This window comes from Pholcus phalangioides, unplaced genomic scaffold (assembly GCF_987345545.1).
Source record: "Pholcus phalangioides strain wild (caught in Gottingen) unplaced genomic scaffold, Ppha-v1.0 ptg000016l_1, whole genome shotgun sequence".
NCBI lineage: Eukaryota > Metazoa > Arthropoda > Arachnida > Araneae > Pholcidae > Pholcus > Pholcus phalangioides.
Window position 1 is genome coordinate 6550105 of NW_028301609.1, and position 15301 is coordinate 6565405.

The window sequence follows — 15301 nt, forward strand, 5'->3', positions numbered from 1 at the left end:
ATACTCAATGCTTGAAGACAGATGGCACACACCTAATGCACTAAAAAAATATGTTTCAATATTTTTTTGTGGAAAAAAAAGCTGTAATTATTTTACTTTAAAAAAAGCTATTACAAAAATTTTCTATATTTCAAGGCTGTAGATACTAATATTTCATCTATAAAAATCTACTCTAAGACTTGACAAATAATTATAAAAAAACCCAAAATATTTTCTTCTGTTTTTAAGGACTTGGTGATCCCCTTTCTATGTCGATCTTTTGAGGTAGGATTTTTATGCCCTAAGAATATGTCGCCACAGATTGGTTAAAAAAAAATTGAATTTCAAGTTTTTTTAACCAATCCATGGTGATGCTATGTTTTTTGGGCATAAAATTCCTAGCCCTAATAATCTAAAAAAAAAATAAAACTAATTTTTTTTATGCATCTGTGTCTCTATGTATGTTCCCTCCATACAAATCTGCAATTTTAGGCCGACCACCACCAAATTTTGTAGGTAAACTGAAGAGCCAAAAAAATTGGTACAGGAATGCATATGCAAATAAAGAAATATGGAACCAATCAGAGCATAGTTGTTAGATCGGTTACTGCTGCTACAATGGCAGGTTATCGTGATTAAAGATAGTTTAAACGTGGCGTTATAGTCGGCGCACGAGAGATGGGACATAGCATCTCCGAGGTAGCAATGAAATTTGGATTTTCATGTACGACCATTGTATGAGTGTACCGTGAATATCGGGAATCCGGTAAAAAATTTAATCTACGACATCGCTGCGGCCGGAAAAAGATCATGCAAGAACGGGACCAACGACGACTGACGAAAATCATTGAACGTGACAGATGTGCAACCCTTCCGCAAATTGCTGCAGATTTCAATGCTGGGCCATCAACAAGTGTCAGCGTGCGAACCATTAAACAAAACATCATCGATATGGGCTTTCGGAGCCAAAGGCCCACTCGTGTACCCTTGATGACTGCACGGCACAAAGCTTTACGCCTCGCCTGGGCCCGACAACACCGACATTGGACTGTTGAAGACTGGAAACACGCTGCCTGGTCTGACGAGTCTCGGTTCCAATTGCTTCAAGCTGATGGATGTGTGCGGGTATGGAGACAACCTCATGAATCCATGGACCCTACATGTCAACAGAGGACTGTTCAAGCTGGTGGAGGCTCTGTGATGGTATGGGGCGTGTGCAGTTGGCGTGATATGGGACCCCTGATACGTCTAGACACGACTCTGACAGGTCTGATCACCTGCACCCATTCATGTCCATTGTGCATTCCAATGGACTTGGACTATTTCAGAAGGACAATGCGACACCCCACACGTACAGAATTGCTACAAAGTGGCTCCAGGAACACTCTTCTGACGGTAGACACTTCCGCTGGCCACCTAAATCCCCAGACATGAACATTATTGAACATATCTGGGATGCCTTGCAACATGCTGTTCAGAAGAGATCTCCACCCCCTCTTACTCCTACGGATTTATGGACAGCCCTGCAGGATTCATGGTGTCAGTTACCTCCAGCACTACTTCAGACATTAGTCGAGTCCATGCCACGTTGTGTTGTGGCACTTATGTGGGCTCCAGATGTACCAGTTTTTTTTGGCTCTTCAGTGTATATATACATATACTAGTTATAATACCGGGCGCTGCCCAGGTTTTCTTCAATGAGGCTTTTAGATCACGTGATATCTCCCTCTTTCTTTGAGGGACATACAAACCGTGTCTAAGTTAACCAATATGACGACTTCCTGCACGACTCATGGAATAGAACAAATCTAGATTTAAAGAAACGTAGAAATGAATATATTTTCTTCTCTTTTAAGGGGTGCTAGATATTTCGATCCCCCCCCCCCACCAAACTTCATCGCTCTGCCTGTTTCTGCTTCCAAAAATTTCTTCGATTTGGAATTGGAGTTGTGGAATTTCTTCGATGTACTTTATGGGCCCATAATTAATTTTAAAACGACCTAAACTATATGAATTTATGCAGTTGAATATTAAAAGAAAATATGGAGACATTAATTTTGCATGCTTGAGAAGAAAATAAAAAATTGAAATCAATGTTATTGCATGTATATCAAACTCAAAAGTAGTGTAGCTTATTACTTCATATTCAATTTTCTGGGCTTCGTATATCTTTAAGCGAACTCAATTTAAAAAATTGAGAATTTAATATAATTTTTAACATTATTGATGTGGCGGGAAACCCCACTAAATTTCCGCATTTCTACATTTTTTCTACATTACTTTCTGAATTCGGCAATTTTAACACTGATTTCTATGGGGATCATTTGCCTGACCCTCAAAGTGATGCTGATTATGATTCTGATGTCGATTCAAAAAGTCTCATTACTGGGAGGATTGAAAAAGCGGCAAACCATTATAAATGCATAAACTATTATACATATACTGGCGGCAGCAAGAAGTGACAAACCATTGTAAAGGCATATAAATGTCTGAAATGAATTGCTGGGGAACCACGGTAACCAAAGTAAACGTTCCGAAAGCGATTGTTGAGGCCCAAAAACCACAGTTGCCCGACAGCTTTTTGCACATTCCAGGCATTTTCTGTGCTTTGACAAACTTTTAAAGTAGCCTATCATTCAAGTCGGGTCCCATTTGATATATATGCAAAACTTGGTGACGATCGATCTAAAATTGTAGATTTCTATAGAGAACACACACACACAGAAAATCAATTTCATATATATAAATATATCAAATAGGACCAGACTTGAACGATAAACTGCTTTCATCCGGAATTTTCTTTCCATCCCATTTTCTAGGAAAATTCCTGAAATGGTAAAATGGTTGAAAAACTGTCTGGCAAAAATGATTCAAGGCCTCACAGCAATGACTTTTCGAATGCTGTATTTGGTTGCCATGGTCCCCAAACAATGTATTTCAGACATGTTTATCCCTTCACAATAGATGGTCACTTCTTTAATGTACCCAGTATATAGAGGGAAACTATGGCAGCAGCGGATATATATATATATATTTTTGCCTAATTATAATATAAACTCCAAAAATTGTGTTTTCCTCTAACCCTAATCACACATAGAAAGTTTTAAGCACCAATACCATTTTTTTAGCCAACTTGGAGCCTACTAGATTTGTCAAGCTCTCATCTATGCTAATTTGCTAATTTAGATTTGCCTAGCACGATCTATTAAAATCAGGACATGTGTTTGTCTACTTGAGCAAAATAGGACTGTTTTTAACAAACATTAAGCCTGTAACATTAACCAATAAAACAAATTTCTATTGTAAATATGTTTAATCCACCAGCCATAGACAATTGAACAATGAACCATACATAGACAATTGAACAATGAACCATACATAGACAATTGAACAATTGACATAGACAATGAACCTTTGGATTAGGGTTGGTAAAAAAACCCAAAAGACCGGGTTTTTTTGGTTTAAACCAGTTTTTTGTTTTAAATAGTATTAACATTAAAAACAATAAAATTTCTGAAAAATCATTCAAACTTCTAATAATTAATTAAAATAAAATGTTTATTAATGTAATTAACACTATTCCCATACTAATTAATCAAAAAATATTTCTTGCATTTTAACAAAAACCAACTTTTGCAATTTAATTATTTTTTGCTTAACTCAATGGATTACTGTGTGTTTGAAAATTCTTTTAATGTTATTAATCATATAATATATAAAGGTTTTTCTCCAGTTACTTTCAGTATACTTAATTAGGAAGATATTTTGCAAAAAGTAATAAAAATTAGGTGAATATAATGAGGCATAAATAATGCAGATTAATTAGCAATGATTTACGATATACAGGGTGATTAAGGGTCTGAGGGTCTGATTTCCAAACACTGTAAAAAACGATTGTCAGAATGACTTGAAAATTGACATGAATATTCCTGAAAAAATTCAATTTTATTTAATAAATGGGAAAAAATACTCAAAAATGTAAAATTAATGACATCATCCAACGTGTGGGAAATTTGCTCGCAGAATGGAAACAATAGCAAGTCTTGACAAAATGATAACTTGCATAATTCACGGAACTATTTCATAATTCATGGAAACATCACAAAAAAAGAAGTAATTGAAAAATAACTACAACTTACTTAAGAAATGTTAAATATGTTGTCTACCGTGTTCTGGCAATGAGGTTGAAAGCACAAAAATTCTTGTTCAACAACAAATCGGAGTATGCCATAGTCATGATGTGGATCTACTTGCAATTCAGCTTTATTAAATCAAACGCGAGTAGTATATACATGATCATAATCTGGGCCCTGGGGCCCAGATTATGATCATGTAATAGAGGGCTCCAGATATGAAAATGATCATATTTATGCTCTCGCTTCATTTATTATCATATCTGGACCTTCATTTGTTCATTATTATCTTTCTTAAAAATATACCTTTTAAGTATATACTACTAACACACCCCCACATTAATATTCCTGAGGAACTTTTAACATATAGGGGATATGCTGGAGATTGCAATTCACCAAAGTTTGCAATCTGACCACTGTTTATAACATTTTGAGGTACCCCACAGCCAGAAGTTTCAAGGATTAAGGTGCATCCTGTCAAAATGGGTCTTCAGCAGCTGTTTTAGTGGTATTGCAATGTGCATCTTGATAGAAGTTCTATCCACACACTGATGCTGTGAAAGTGCCGAAATGACATGGTTGCACAAAATATATTATAGTGCTGGCCAAGTGCAGCATCATCTACTTCCACATTTTGCACTACTTGCACTTTTTTCCTTTTGCGAAAAAAATTTCCATTGCTTCAGGAGTATCTATGCAAATTTTCAAGTCATTCTTGACCAATAGTTCTTATTGAATAGTTTTGGAATGAAAACTTCAAATTATAATCACCCTGTATATAGCTGATTATTTTTCATAAATCTGTTACTACTATACAGTAGAACCTTGATTAACTGGGCTTAACAGTGAAAGTATAAAAAAAAAATTACTATTGAATATTAAGACTAGGATAGGAGATGTGCTACTTCTCATGGGAAAAAAAATGAAAATGTATGGGAGGTAATGTAACTATTAATACACTAGTCTTTGTCCTTTAAAGACAGCTGGTGTCTATTGGATTATAGGAGCACCTGCCCCTAGCATGATGGTGTCACTACTGTTACTGCTTCTTTGTGAAGGGAAAAAGAAACCTTGTCAGATAATACACCACTACATTTAGATGTGTGATGCAATCCTTATTCATGAATTTGGTAAAGATATATAGATCATCACAATGTAGCCAAAGGTTAGAACATGTTGCAAGAATGAGAAATTTTGGCTTTTGTATATAACTTTAAATAACTACTTACTTCATGTGAAATATATATATATATTCTGGCCACTTTTATGAGACTTTTTGAAAAAAACCACTTACAAAATCTTATGTCATTTAAAGATATACCATCAGAATTTACCCCAAGGATATAAAATGTGGTTAAAATGAAACATTTTGGATAATAATGAACCAATATGATATTTTTCAAGGAAAAAAATGATATTTACGCCACTTTTATTTGATTTTTTGAAAAAAACCAAACTGGTTTTTTTAAAAAAATCACTTGGTTAAAACCAAGGTTTAAACCAAACAACCCTGCTTTGGATTGAATGTGTTTTTAGAAATGAATTATTTGATTCACAGGGATGCCAGTGAATGATGGTGGGGAGGGCATACTTCAATTTTTTTTCACGGCTTTCACTCAAAAAAGACCCAGATTTAGCCAATAATCTGGGTCCCAGGTAAATTAGAGTACAGCTGCATCTCTGATAACAAAGTTTTCATTCACAATATATTCCTTTTAAAGGCAAATACAGGTTAGAAATCAAAATGAGAACCCTTGATGTTTCAGATTTTATTATAAAACTTTCCTGGCAACTGAAAATTTTTGTTGAGCAGTGTAACGTTTAGGCTCTTCACAGTCCAGAGGTTTTTCGATAGTTTATTAATTCTTGAAATATTTATTTCTATTATAACCCCTCAAAAGAGAAAAATAGCTACAGATAAGAGGTTAGCAGTATATGATCCCCGAATTATATACACAGAAAAATACAGTAACCATAAAAAGTTATCAACAAAAATGCCCTCTATACTAACATTGAATGAACACAAAACATTTCTTTAATGGATTACTGCAAAAGAAACAGGATATGAAAAATTATACTTAGTGCATAATGAACAATTTTTTCACATAGCTGAATTCACTTTTCTGTATAACTTAATTCAAAAACATGAAAACCTTCAACTTTACCTGGATGAATCTGCAAAAATCTACACATCAGTCTGTGGTAGAGCATGTAATCTTGAGAGCGAATCCATAATCACCAATTGTTGAAATCAATCATAAGCATCTAAAAAGATTTTTTGAAAAACGGCTATCACAATAGGTTAATGAAAAAATTTATAAAATAACTTTTTCCCACGTTATGCATGGACATAGCCCATTTATTTATATTACTTTTAGAATTAAAATCTTTGAAAAAATATAGATCTCCATCTGTGTTCCTGAAATCTCAGTGCCACTATCAACGATAAAACTATTAATTACTTATCTTAAAGGATTAATCTGTAAAATTTCATGGTTCAAAAGCTGATCTTGCTCAAACTTTTCTCCCATTCCTAATACCATGAATCAGTTTTTTACAATGATACAGATATACATATTTGCTCAAAACCCTAAAACACATTACATTTTTAAATAAGACAATATTCACAGATTTTCTCACACTATTCAAAAGATATGAATCTGTAAATTACACACTAACCCTCAACAACAACAACGTATATATGTCACAGCAAACATGCACCCAAATTTGTGCATCTACTAAAGTATACTCATAGAAATGAATTACCTTTTGGGTTAGATAATACAACTGAATGACCAACGTTAGTTGACCCAAAATTGCAAAAAGAAACCACGGCTATACATATTTCGGAACTATATGAAGTTCCTTCATCAATATCAGAAATAAAGAAAAAATAAAAAAATTCAAAATGAACTGGGTTCATTTTGAATTCGACTCTTGTCTACAAGAGCGAGTAACTCCTGCTATAAGGAGTATTTTACTATATTTTTCTTTATTTCTGCTACTGATGAAGGAACTTCATTTAGTTCTGAAACACGTATAGCCGTGGTGGTCAGCTAACGTCGGTTGTTCAATTGTGTTAAAGTATACTCTTTATCATGAGTTTTTAGTTAAAATACATACCAGGTTGGTTCAAAAAATATCCAACCATAATTTTTCAAGTTTAAACCAATGAAGCTAGGGAGGCGTGGTTTGGTGCATGTATGTAGGCAATCCTAAAGCACATGCTTGAATTTTTGCCTGCATGCAGAAAATGTCAGTCCTCCAGCAGACCATCGGTGAATGAGTATGTGAGCAGCATCAAATTTTTGTTTTTGATGAAATGGCAGGGAAAAAAATGAAGCTACTACATTAAATTTTGGGTGAAGCTTGATTTCCGAGTGGAAACAATCTGCAAGGTTAAACAGGAAATGAAGAAATGGGCACCACAACCACTTCAAAGATAGCAGCACATCAATGGAGAGTGCACGTTCTGTTAGAACATTCAGAAATGAGATTGTTATTGACCAAGTGTGGACTCTGGTGATGCAGGATCATTGAATCATGATCAGGGAACTTGTAGACAAGGCAAGCATTAGCATTTGATCGGTTCATTCTATTTTGACTGACTGATTCAGGAGATAGAATGTCAATGTCATGATGATCCTCTTCTTTGACTTAAGTGGTGTGGTTCATCATGAATATGCACTACACAGAACCACCACCACCACAGAGTACTACCAAGAGGTTCTGAGCCACAATTAGCAACTCCATCATAATTAATGCAGTAGCATTGTTCAAGTTTTCACCGCCATTTCGTCAAAAAAATAATTTAAAAATGTGACAGACTTACACCTACTCACTCATTGGCAATCTACCGACGACTGGTAGCCTCCACAGGCCGAAAAAAATGCAAACATCGACACTAGGATTGCTTACCTACATGTACCAAACCCTGCCTCTCTAACTTCATTGGTTCATGCACGAAAAATTATGGTCAGATACTTTTTGAACGAACCTCATACGTATAACAATCAGGGTTGTAAAAAACTGGTTTTTTTGGGCAAAAGGAGGGGAAATTTAATTCCCTTTTTCAACAACATCAAAATATCTAATTCAAACATGTATGTACATCCTTTATGTGTACATCTTACATTATGTCTAAACATAAATTTTTTGTGCATGTTAAACTATGTATTTGATTAATAAAATTGACCATACAATAAGGGAATAATTGTTCACACACAAACACACCCACTTCTGCATAATTGTATCTGCACCTTGAGTTGTATGCAGAACTGTAGCAAGAAGATTGAGATAAAATGAATGAATTTGGATAATGAAAATTGAGAAATCAGGAGAGATGATGCCTCAATATTTTTTCTCTCCAAATTTTTCCAACCCTGAAGAAAAATGTACCTTTTTTAGTTTGTGTGTCCTGATCCGTCAAAAATAAAACTTATAGCTACGTAACCAGAACTCCATAGTTTTTTTTTTAAATCGAACCCAAACTTTCAGGAGCTAAAGTCGCATGCTTTTTTTTTTCTTGAATTCCTTACAAGAATATCCCCAGCTTCATTAAATTAAATTCTGAAATATTTTTAAAGGAGCAATAATAATTAAAAAATTATCTGGTTAAGAGGGGATAATAGTCATTCTGAGGATTCATTACTCTGGGGGTGTTTTCCACTTGTCCAAATTAGTGATTTTTGGGAACTTAAAACTAGAGAATAACGTGAATTTTCATTAAATACAAATGCAATAACATTATTATACATTCAAGGAAACAGTTATTTTCCGGATATTATGCTGAGGTGAGCTCGGAAAGAAAAGTCATCACGTCTCCGCCGGGACTCGAACCCAGGCCCTCTTGCATACCGGGCAAGCATGCTACCATCTACACCACTGGAGACACATGAATCTGCCTACCTAATTTCACGCACTGTGTCGTGAGGCGCTGAAGTAGAGGCAGTAGTAGCCTCTCTTAACTTCAGGAAATGGCCCCCGGGTGGGACGGTTTAGAGAGATTTAAATGGCTTTTTTCTCAGCCAGAGATATCAAGGAAACAGTTATTTTCCGGATATTATGCTGAGGTGAGCTCGGAAAGAAAAGTCATCACGTCTCCGCCGGGACTCGAACCCAGGCCCTCTTGCATACCGGGCAAGCATGCTACCATCTACACCACTGGAGACACATGAATCTGCCTACCTAATTTCACGCACTGTGTCGTGAGGCGCTGAAGTAGAGGCAGTAGTAGCCTCTCTTAACTTCAGGAAATGGCCCCCGGGTGGGACGGTTTAGAGAGATTTAGATGGCTTTTTTCTCAGCCAGAGATATCAAGGAAACAGTTATTTTCCGGATATTATGCTGAGGTGAGCTCGGAAAGAAAAGTCATCACGTCTCCACCGGGACTCGAACCCAGGCCCTCTTGCATACCGGGCAAGCATGCTACCATCTACACCACTGGAGACACATGAATCTGCCTACCTAATTTCACGCACTGTGTCGTGAGGCGCTGAAGTAGAGGCAGTAGTAGCCTCTCTTAACTTCAGAAATGGCCCCCGGGTGGGACGGTTTAGAGAGATTTAGATGGCTTTTTTCTCAGCCAGAGATATCAAGGAAACAGTTATTTTCCGGATATTATGCTGAGGTGAGCTCGGAAAGAAAAGTCATCACGTCTCCGCCGGGACTCGAACCCAGGCACTCTTGCATACCGGGCAAGCATGCTACCATCTACACCACTGGAGACACATGAATCTGCCTACCTAATTTCACGCACTGTGTCGTGAGGCGCTGAAGTAGAGGCAGTAGTAGCCTCTCTTAACTTCAGGAAATGGCCCCCGGGTGGGACGGTTTAGAGAGATTTAGATGGCTTTTTTCTCAGCCAGAGATATCAAGGAAACAGTTATTTTCCGGATATTATGCTGAGGTGAGCTCAGAAAGAAAAGTCATCACGTCTCCACCGGGACTCGAACCCAGGCCCTCTTGCATACCGGGCAAGCATGCTACCATCTACACCACTGGAGACACATGAATCTGCCTACCTAATTTCACGCACTGTGTCGTGAGGCGCTGAAGTAGAGGCAGTAGTAGCCTCTCTTAACTTCAGAAATGGCCCCCGGGTGGGACGGTTTAGAGAGATTTAGATGGCTTTTTTCTCAGCCAGAGATATCAAGGAAACAGTTATTTTCCGGATATTATGCTGAGGTGAGCTCGGAAAGAAAAGTCATCACGTCTCCGCCGGGACTCGAACCCAGGCCCTCTTGCATACCGGGCAAGCATGCTACCATCTACACCACTGGAGACACATGAATCTGCCTACCTAATTTCACGCACTGTGTCGTGAGGCGCTGAAGTAGAGGCAGTAGTAGCCTCTCTTAACTTCAGGAAATGGCCCCCGGGTGGGACGGTTTAGAGAGATTTAGATGGCTTTTTTCTCAGCCAGAGATATCAAGGAAACAGTTATTTTCCGGATATTATGCTGAGGTGAGCTCGGAAAGAAAAGTCATCACGTCTCCGCCGGGACTCGAACCCAGGCCCTCTTGCATACCGGGCAAGCATGCTACCATCTACACCACTGGAGACACATGAATCTGCCTACCTAATTTCACGCACTGTGTCGTGAGGCGATGAAGTAGAGGCAGTAGTAGCCTCTCTTAACTTCAGAAATGGCCCCCGGGTGGGACGGTTTAGAGAGATTTAGATGGCTTTTTTCTCAGCCAGAGATATCAAGGAAACAGTTATTTTCCGGATATTATGCTGAGGTGAGCTCGGAAAGAAAAGTCATCACGTCTCCGCCGGGACTCGAACCCAGGCCCTCTTGCATACCGGGCAAGCATGCTACCATCTACACCACTGGAGACACATGAATCTGCCTACCTAATTTCACGCACTGTGTCGTGAGGCGCTGAAGTAGAGGCAGTAGTAGCCTCTCTTAACTTCAGGAAATGGCCCCCGGGTGGGACGGTTTAGAGAGATTTAGATGGCTTTTTTCTCAGCCAGAGATATCAAGGAAACAGTTATTTTCCGGATATTATGCTGAGGTGAGCTCGGAAAGAAAAGTCATCACGTCTCCGCCCGGTATGCAAGAGGGCCTGGGTTCGAGTCCCGGCGGAGACGTGATGACTTTTCTTTCCGAGCTCACCTCAGCATAATATCCGGAAAATAACTGTTTCCTTGATATCTCTGGCTGAGAAAAAAGCCATCTAAATCTCTCTAAACCGTCCCACCCGGGGGCCATTTCCTGAAGTTAAGAGAGGCTACTACTGCCTCTACTTCAGCGCCTCACGACACAGTGCGTGAAATTAGGTAGGCAGATTCATGTGTCTCCAGTGGTGTAGATGGTAGCATGCTTGCCCGGTATGCAAGAGGGCCTGGGTTCGAGTCCCGGCGGAGACGTGATGACTTTTCTTTCCGAGCTCACCTCAGCATAATATCCGGAAAATAACTGTTTCCTTAATATCTCTGGCTGAGAAAAAAGCCATCTAAATCTCTCTAAACCGTCCCACCCGGGGGCCATTTCCTGAAGTTAAGAGAGGCTACTACTGCCTCTACTTCAGCGCCTCACGACACAGTGCGTGAAATTAGGTAGGCAGATTCATGTGTCTCCAGTGGTGTAGATGGTAGCATGCTTGCCCGGTATGCAAGAGGGCCTGGGTTCGAGTCCCGGCGGAGACGTGATGACTTTTCTTTCCGAGCTCACCTCAGCATAATATCCGGAAAATAACTGTTTCCTTGATATCTCTGGCTGAGAAAAAAGCCATCTAAATTATTATACATTAATATCACTTTACACAAGACAATCTCATGTATAGCAACAGATCTACAGAATATCTTCATCTAGCTGATTTAAACAGGCCAATTTTCGGGGTCGGGATTATATTATGAGCATCTTGAAAAATCAAGATAATTTTCTGGTTGGGTCTTATTTTCAGAGAATTATTTTCAGTTACCATTGTTCAGTTCAAGAATCCCACAAAGTTATTTTCTTTTCCTTATGAGATGTTATTTTTGTCTCTTGATATTTCAGTTATGAAAGTCTTACATAATGAAAGCCTTACACAAAAAAGGGTATGCAGCAATTTTTGGAATACATAAACTAACCTCAAAATAAAATTTTAACCTGAAAGCGACACATTTTCTCCGAAAACAATTTCCCCCCAAAAAACCTGGGTTTTTTAGGGTAAAAACCCAGCCCGGGGGGGGAATGGGTATCTACCCGGGGAGCAAATTTGACAACCCTGATAACAATAGCAATTTTTCCCTTGCATGAAAAAAATAAAAAAATCACATAGTTGAACATATACTTTCACAAAGATATAAAGTATATAAATTATAAATCTAAAATCATAGTAAATAATCGGTTCATGACACAGCCCATAGGTGGGTCTGGAAAGGTTAGCAGGGCTTCAGCCTTAACGATGTCATTTTTTAAGCTATTAATACTACTAAACTGTTTTTATTTTTATCCTAAATTAATCAGATTGGAACATTAAAATCTATATAAAGGGGATGAAAACAATCCTTGAAAACATATTTCAGAATCAAATACCTATACCATTTATACTCCATTTCTTCAAGTGAGATTTGATTGATCTCGGCTCAAGTAGAAATCTGAAAATTTTTCCTACTTTTTGCTATTCAGATATATCCACCCCACTGTGTTTAATGACTAAATATTTTCAATTAATAATTTTTCTAAGAGTTTGACAAACAGAACTAAAATCAAAGTATATTTGTTTAAACTATACATATACAAGGCAGGAAAAGTCCTGGGCCCATTTTAAAAATAAAAAATCAACCAATTGACATAAAGAAGTGTGGTTTACACAGAAATACTTAGAGGAACAATACTTACCAATTATTTTTGATGAATAATAAAAGTTTAAAATTTCACTCACGGATGACACTATACCACAAAAATAACAATGCATTAAAATGTGACAAATAGCGCATAAATGTGTATTAATATTTGTGTTACATATAAAATAAATTTCAATATACCTTTTCTCAATACCCTTTCACTCATTTAGATGTAGTATGAGCTAAATAGCCCATTAGATGAAGTAGGGTGCTCATATTGAAATACTGTAATTGCATGATTAATGCTTACTACAACACAAGTTATAGTAAGCATTAATCATGCACGGTTTGAGTTGCATTTTATACGTTAAGTTTTTCTTGATGCGACTCCATCTGTGTGTGAAATTTGGAATTTTAATATTCATCAAAAAACAAACTTGCCGTTTAGTAGATTTGTCAACTGTAAAAAAATTTCCCAACTAAAAACAGGGCATCAAACAATCAGCATCAATTTAGTCATTATTTGGATGATCCATAAGTCCCATATTTTCACATTATTCTCCAAAGTGGGCAATGGAATGGTCTGGGGGGGGGGGGGCAATAGAAGCTACAGATTTAATATAGGATCTCATGGGTTCACTTGAAATGGGGGGGGGGGGGAGTGAGAGAAAATTCTGTTGAAGGGGATGATGAAACAAGAAGTTTCCAAGTTGGCAACAATGCAGCTTTATTTCTGGGTAAACCACATTTCTTTACATCAATTGGTTGATTTTTTATCAATTTTTTTAAATGTTTCAAAGGACTTTTTGACAGTGTTGATAAAATTTTGAATCCATGATTCCTGGTTAATATAACGAAGAAAAACCAAAATGAGTAGAAGATTGGCAATTTCAACCACCAAAAATAAACATGGGGAAATTTTATTTCTCTTTATGCCTCAGTGTTTTGTCAGATGCATATTAACATTTTAATTTTAACAAAAGGTAGGGGGAGAGAAGAGAAAACTGAGTGATTAACAATGTATAAGAACTAAAAGCTTTGAGTTTCAAAATTATAATTTGAAAAAGCTTTTCATGTACAATATGCATGCAAATCAATTTACATATTGGTAAAGCTATAACCATTCAGGCATATACCATGCTTTTATTTACTCAAATTTAATGTGTACTTTAAAATGAGTATTTCTTAACCCATATCAGCATTAATATTTGCAATGAAAACAAGTTGGGTATTTAGAAATAATAAGAACCATTCACTACACCTACCCTGGGATCAGCATTGTCATCAATTCAAACAGGCACCCATATGAAGAACATGGATTTCGGATTGAAAAGTTGCTAGCATGATTCGATTAAATACAGTAATCTAGCATTAACAAATATCAAGTAGAGAATCACAGTAAAATAGTAAATAGGGAGAAAAAATTCACACATTTTTGATAACAATAGCCATTTATTTGCTTTTAGTCATATCATAAAAATATAAAAGCATCCATGAAAAGCCTATCCATACAAGTTTTTTCAATGTTTATTATGGGTTTGGAAATTATCTGCAAAATTTGTGAATTTCCCACACAGCTCCTCTCATTTCAGTTCTTGCACAATGTTTTTGGCAGAATATTTTCAGGCTTCATCTCCCATTTCTTCCAGAACTGATTTGAACCTCTCTGGCAAAGTCCTGGCAGTATAAAAACTTTTCCCTCATCAATAGCCACTTATGCAGAGTAATGGGTAAAGGAAAATCCAATCGGTTAATTGCTTATCTTCTCATTTCAGCTGAAGATATTTGACACATGAATCCTCTCATACTAATGAAACCTATTATGTAATAAATGTTGAAAATGTTCTTATTCTATGAATCTATCCAATATAGTCAATATCATAAGGTGTGAAATCCACCTTTCATTATAATTAACAATTGCGGTTGCCAAAAATTCATTGAATAAACGATTATGTACATAAAAAATTTAATCTTAATTAGATTATTACCCAAACGCAGTTGAAATGTGAAATATTACAACTTATCTAAACATCATGCATAAGCAGTTATGAGAATTGTGCACAAACGTAAGCTCATTCAATGAGATTAGACTTTGAAATTACTTCAAACTAGTTTTAACATCTAAGTAAATCTTACAATTTAGAAACTAGATTTTTTCTGGAATTAGTCAGTTGTTCAATAGTTCATAATAATGACAAAAATTATTTAGATGATACACATTTCCCAGTTCTCATACAGCTTCTGGAAGTCATCCATAATAAGTAATTTTATGACGTAAATTTACATGAAGTAATTTTACCTCATCTGGTGATGCAAAATGGCATCACTATAGATTTTGTTTGACAGGTAAAAACAAACAATTCATAAAGTACTATTACAGACATGCACCACTGCCCATTTTCTCATAT

At 36.7% G+C, this 15301-nt stretch overlaps 2 non-coding genes across 2 annotated transcripts; both read right to left on the minus strand.

Annotated features, from left to right (window-relative positions):
• Positions 1–9488: 9488 nt before the first annotated feature.
• TRNAT-GGU (transfer RNA threonine (anticodon GGU)) lies at positions 9489–9562 on the minus strand. Its single transcript has one exon. It is a non-coding gene; the product is annotated as a tRNA-Thr (tRNA).
• A 483-nt stretch (positions 9563–10045) lies between these two features.
• On the minus strand, positions 10046–10119 carry TRNAT-GGU (transfer RNA threonine (anticodon GGU)). Its single transcript has one exon. It is a non-coding gene; the product is annotated as a tRNA-Thr (tRNA).
• Positions 10120–15301: the final 5182 nt, after the last annotated feature.